This window comes from Octopus bimaculoides, chromosome 19 (assembly GCF_001194135.2).
Source record: "Octopus bimaculoides isolate UCB-OBI-ISO-001 chromosome 19, ASM119413v2, whole genome shotgun sequence".
Lineage (NCBI taxonomy): Eukaryota > Metazoa > Mollusca > Cephalopoda > Octopoda > Octopodidae > Octopus > Octopus bimaculoides.
The window spans coordinates 29,518,173-29,524,373 of NC_068999.1; positions in this window are offsets into that span (position 1 = coordinate 29,518,173).

Genomic DNA, 6,201 nt, shown 5'->3' on the forward strand with positions numbered 1-6,201 from the left:
CAACAGTTGCTTCACCACATACCGAAGTTCTGAACTTCGGTATATGGTGAAGCAACTGTTGCTGATCCCTTAATTATGTTTATATATATATACTTACACATCATACGCACATGAGAACATTTCATATCGAGACAAAACAATGGTTAAAACCAGTTCACTACATCCTTGTTGTTTTTTGTATTATTATTATTATTATTATTATTATTATTATTGCTGCTGTTGTTGTTGTTGTCACACGTTATTATTATTATTATTATTATTACAAAAATAATGGTTATGGTTCTCTATCAACCAACTTCATCATTCTGTCATCTTAGATATTCTGCCAACCTTTATAACAAGTGCTTCCTTTCAACTGGTGGGATACAGGAGATATGTAATTCACTCAGGCTGTTAGCCATCTTTTAAATTTGCTTTACATTGGTTCATGAAATTTTGGGGAAGAATGCATGTCATTTAAAAAGAAAATGGGGGTTAAAATAAATATATTTTTCTGGTATTCAGTATCTACCTCTTGTTTTTATTTATTTCACAATCAGTTCTTTAATTTATTGTTTTTTAACCTGCAAAACTTACAGGAAGACCTGTTAACTATACTTTAAAATATTTTCTCTTCTTAAGTTTATATTTTCTTTCATGTAAAAAATATGCAGCTGCAAAATCACATTTTTACAAACCACAAGTAAAAACCAAGCAAAAACATTTGTTTCCATTTTGAATCCAAATTTACATTTGTAATAAAGAGTTAGAATTAAGATATTCAACTTTATCTGCTTCCATTGTGAACAAGACCTGTATGACATACTGAATAACAACAAAATATTTAGCAAGCCATCCTCTGGAACTTATTTCATATAATTATTAACTGAGCATGTCTTTAAGAACTGGAACAGTGACTTGTTCTAAATGCTGCCAATCCACTTGTATATTTGATTGATTATCTAAATGAATTGCAAAAATAATGTTATGATGTTCAAACTATTTTAATTTTTGCTTTAAAAAATATTTAGTTTTTTTCAAAACATTGTTAGTTGACAATCCACACACACATCTCATCATACAACTAAGACCAACAATATGTAAGAATTGATTAATGAACTCCCCTTACAAGACTTATCTTACTGTTGTCATATAACTTACAAAAGTCAATAACCAAAGTAATTAGATAATAAAAGGTTTTAATTGCTACAACTTCTATCCATGATTCTATTGGTTACATCTCTCTCTCTCTCTCTCTCTCTCTCTCTCTCTCTCTCTCTCTCTTATATATATATATATATATATCAATGTACAAAGACACAGCTGAAGCAATAATTTCCACATGTCAACATTTATAAGGCTTGTATTTTTAATGCTTTCAGTCATTGGACTGTGGCTATGCTGGGACAACACTACATTTATCATTACCTCAATTTCTAACTCTCATACCAATGGGCCTGGGCAAGTGATTAAGGAGGGGCTCCTTCAAGGATGGAGAGGTTGTTTCTATGATTTCCAGATAAAATGGGACATGTAAATTAAGTAGAGTTTTTTCTGTACTAAACCTTGGAGAATGCATATGTTGTGTAAATCTTTCCTTGAAGTCATTGGTTGTTATACTCATGTAGTGTCTTATGATAACATCAGATGGTGGCTCAGGAATGTCTTAGTGGGAAGCCAACTTTGGGAAGTTGCAGGTAGTGGTGTGGAATGAAAATATATGTGTGTGTTCATATGCATGTTTGTCATCATCATCATTGTTTAACATCCTACTTTCATACTGGCATGAGTTGGATGGCTTGACAGGGTCTGACAAGTGCATCATGCACTAATGCCAATCACTTCATGGAATGTACTGGGTACATTTTTGGTGACAGCAACTAATTTATCTACAAACATTCTTTTGTGAACCCTAAAACACAGTAAAAATCAACTTTCTATACAAAGAATGTTGTGAATTCAGTTTGACACATCAGTTTATACCTTCATGCCTGACAGAACCTTAAACAATTATAAAATCCTCACATCAAACTAAAATAAATTTTCTCACCACAACTTTCTATGCTACAAATGCATACTCTCCACAATCCTCCTCTATATCCATATTCCTACAAAACTACTCACCTAGTCCACTTTTATCGCACCTAATTATCATTCACATAACTCCACCTACCTCTCCAAAAAAGCAACAATTTGGCAAAGACTATACAAAACCAAGAAGAGCCCTTGCAAAGCTTTGTCTGATGAAGGTGAGCAAGCAGAAACTTCTAAGTACTATTGACTTTTTCCTTCTATTCTACTGAAAAGTATTGAATAATCCTTCAGTTTAATGTTAAATAAAATAAACATAAAAACAAGCATATCATCATTTAACATTCCTTTTTTCTATACTGGCATGGGTTGGACAGTTTGACACAAGTTGACAAATGAAAGCACTGTACTAGGCTCCAATATCTGCTTTGGCATGGTTTCTATAGCCTTCCTAATGCCAACTCTTCACAGAGTGCACTGCATGCTTTTTTTTTTTTTTTTTAGTGGTGAGATCACCAAGTACCTGCAAGACAAAAGCTTTCAACTTGAAGGATGTGAAAATATGACAGAAAGACAGAAGTATGTGTGTTGCTGAAGAGGTGAATACACAGCATACCCATCTGGGAAAAGAGAGAGATGTGAGGTCAAGGTACACAGAAAATATGAGAGAGTGAATAGGATAAAGGTAAAGGGTGGGTGGGTAAGTGCACTAGAAGGAAAATAGAAACAGATGGAGTTGAGTTGGATGCAGTGAATATTAGTTTAGAAGAGAAGTGAAGGAAGGTAATAGGAGTAGATCAGGGAGGAAGAAGTGACAAAGGACAGTAGTAGGGATACAATATGAAATGTAAGGAGACAGGTGGTATCATTCGCAGCACCTGAGTAGTATCACAGAAGAATGATCGAGGGATGGGTGATAGAAAAGAAGTTGTTTGGGGTGGTTTGATAGGATCTCATTTTGCTGAGCAATATAATGTCTCCTCAAGTACAGCATACTATCATTCATTTCATTCCTCTTTCATCTCTGACCCTATGATATTGAACCTCTCAGCCTTCAGTACCTCACTCCGTGTATTTTTGGATCTCCCTCTTCCACATGTTCTTTTCCCATGTATAGATTGGTACTTCTTTATACAGCTGTCATCATCCATCCATGTCACATGACCATACCAGCACAGTTTTCTCTCCTGCACACCACATGCCTCAATCTTCTCTCAACACATTAGTACTTTGTCATACTTTCACACTGATATTGCACATCCAGCAGAGCATGCTTGCTTCATTCCTTTCTAGTCCCTACCTGTCCTCTGCATTCACAGCCCAAGTTTCCCAACTGTATGGCATTTCTGTTTGTACACAGGCATCATACAATCTGCCTTTCACTCTGAAAAAAAGCCCTTTTGTTAACAACAAAGGTAATAGTTCTCTAAACTTTCTCCAGATAGTTCTTATTCTAGCAACTATACTTTCAGCACAGCTTCTTCCACTGCTAATTAGGTCTCTTACTACCTGGTCATTTGGGAAGATTTCCTTTGTGCTCTTAGTCTTTATTGTACCTACACATCTGCCACAAACAAAGAATACTTTCCCAGTTAAACTTCCTGTGATCGTACTACATCGCTTGTGTATCCATAGTTTGTATTTAGTACATCATATGGAATTTCTACCAACATTCCTTTATGTACCACACAGGGCCATTTGCACAAAAGAATTTCCAGCTAACTAGAACTTTGGAATTTGCTAAGTTAAATTTAAGGCCCTTTGATTCCAGGTTTTGCTTTCACACTCAGAATTTCATTTTAAATTCTACTATAGATTCAGCTTTAGGAACAAAGAGTTTCCATGGGCAGCAAGTTTTAAATTCCTCTGTTATGACCTGGGCTATTATTATAAATAACAAGGGACTGATAACTGAACCCTGACAAACTACTGCCTGCATACTAAATTCATCACTGTACTACGTTATTGACAGTATCCCTGAACATGATTTGAATGACTCTCATTCATCTACTCCTAACTTCCACAGTAACTGCCAACTGAGGGACCAAGGTGCCTTGTCAAAGGCTTTCTCCAGATTAACAAATGCCAAGTACAGTGGTTTACTTTTTCTAACTACTTTTGAAGTTCTCAGAATCTCATCTAGGTTAAATTTCTTCCTAATTAATTGAGTCATGACTTTCATAACTTGGTCTAGTAATTTGATACTGCTGTAATTACTTGTCTCTAAGGCATCTCCTTTACCTGTGTAACAGTTGACTATGATACTACTAAACTACTTGTTGGGTATGATACCTTCCTGTACACCCTGATTAACTACATGGATGACTATGTATACACACATACAATACAAATACATCCATAAAAGTGAGTGCTGAAAAGTTTCTGGTTTTAGGTAGAAGAAAATAAAGGAGGATCAATTAATTATGCTTTTATTCAAAACAAATCCCCTTCTCAGTTTTTCTAAGCCCTATAAAAAGAACTCAGAATGTTAGACTTCCAACCAGGCCTCTGAAGCTGTGATTACTACCAAATCAGAGTGAAATTTCATTCCCTTCAGATGTTACTTCAGTTGTGGAAAGAGGTGATAGTCAGGAGAGGAATGTGGGTTGTCTACCAATTCGAAACCAAGGTCACATATTTTCTGTAGAGTTTCATGTGCTGTGTGTGCTGGTACATTGTCCTACAAAGACAAGACACCATGGCTCAGCTTTTCACAGCATTTCTGCTTCAAATCTTCGAGCAATTTGTCCAACAGAGACATGTAGTCTTCTGCATTGATGGTGCAGATATTTTACAAGGAGGAGTATGGAACACTGAAGCCAGAATCTTTCCATATGACTTCTGAGCCTGAAACTTATTGGGACATTGTGAACTCCTATGACACCACTCCACTGATTGCTGCTTGGTCTTGGAATCAAATTAATGAAGCCAAGTTTTATCCATGGTGACTAAATGAGCCATAAAATCAGCCTTTCACCCTGAAAACTGGTCCAAAATTGCCTTTGATGTTGTCATTCTGATGTGCTTCTTATCTACATTCAGGCATTTCAGAACCCATTTTGCAGAAAGCTTTCTCATGTCCAGAATGTTGTGAATGACATGGCCAACTCTTTCGCAGGAAATCCCCAGAGTCTCAGCTATGATTTTAGCTGAAATCGTGGAAGTTAGCTGTCCTGACCAGGGTTGATCTGTGACCTCAAAATGACCAGTCCGAAACCGTGACAACTAGATTTTCTCTGTGGAGTAAGATGGGCAGTCATCCTTCATTACAACATGTTAAGTTAGCAAAAATGAGAAAGATACATTGTATACCATCATGATTTTAAGTATATCTTCTCCTAAATAGTTGTACTACCTCCCCTGTAAAGATAACAGCACTATCTTTTGCAATACCCTTAAAGCCAGGAATTTTTCAGCTCCCACTACCTTATACATACATACATACATAATATGTTACACATAAGTCCTTTATCACACTTCATGTGTTAGGCATTTTAACACAGGTGGAAGGGTTTTGTGCAGCACCACATAATGCCAAACAGTACAGTCCTTTGATATGACATCTCTATGAGATGTGGCATGTTCAAGTCAGATATTTATGAATATGCATATATAAACATGTATATACATCTCTCTCTCTCATATATATATATATATATATATATATATATATATGTGATGGCCGTCCACTCGTGACCAAGGAAGACCATTGCCGACCTTCAGGAACATCGTGCACTCTAGGACTAACTTATATTTTGCATTTGCGGCTCCGTTGGTGGCTAATGATCCCTGCTCTTGACTAGCATACATGACTGCAAACATTGCAGACCAAGCTTTCCCCATTCGCTATACGAGCCGTGCGCCTTCGTGCAGCTCGCTTAAGTTCTTCATACTGGATACGTGCTCTCTCAAAAGTGTTGATCCCCTCCTTAACCTGCTTCCTCCATCTGTGGTGATGACAGGCATTGTTCTACCAGTCAGTGTCCTGCATATCACAGGCCTTCAATGAGGACTTGACACAGTCCTTAAATTCCAGCCTTGGTTTCTGCTGGAGTCTCCTTCCATTCACAAGTTCTCCATATAACATCTGCTTAGGAATCCTGCTATCCTTCATTCAAATAAGGTGTCCAGTCCAACGTAACCGTTGCTTGTGCACCATTGCCTCAATACTCAAGATATCAGCTGTTCTCA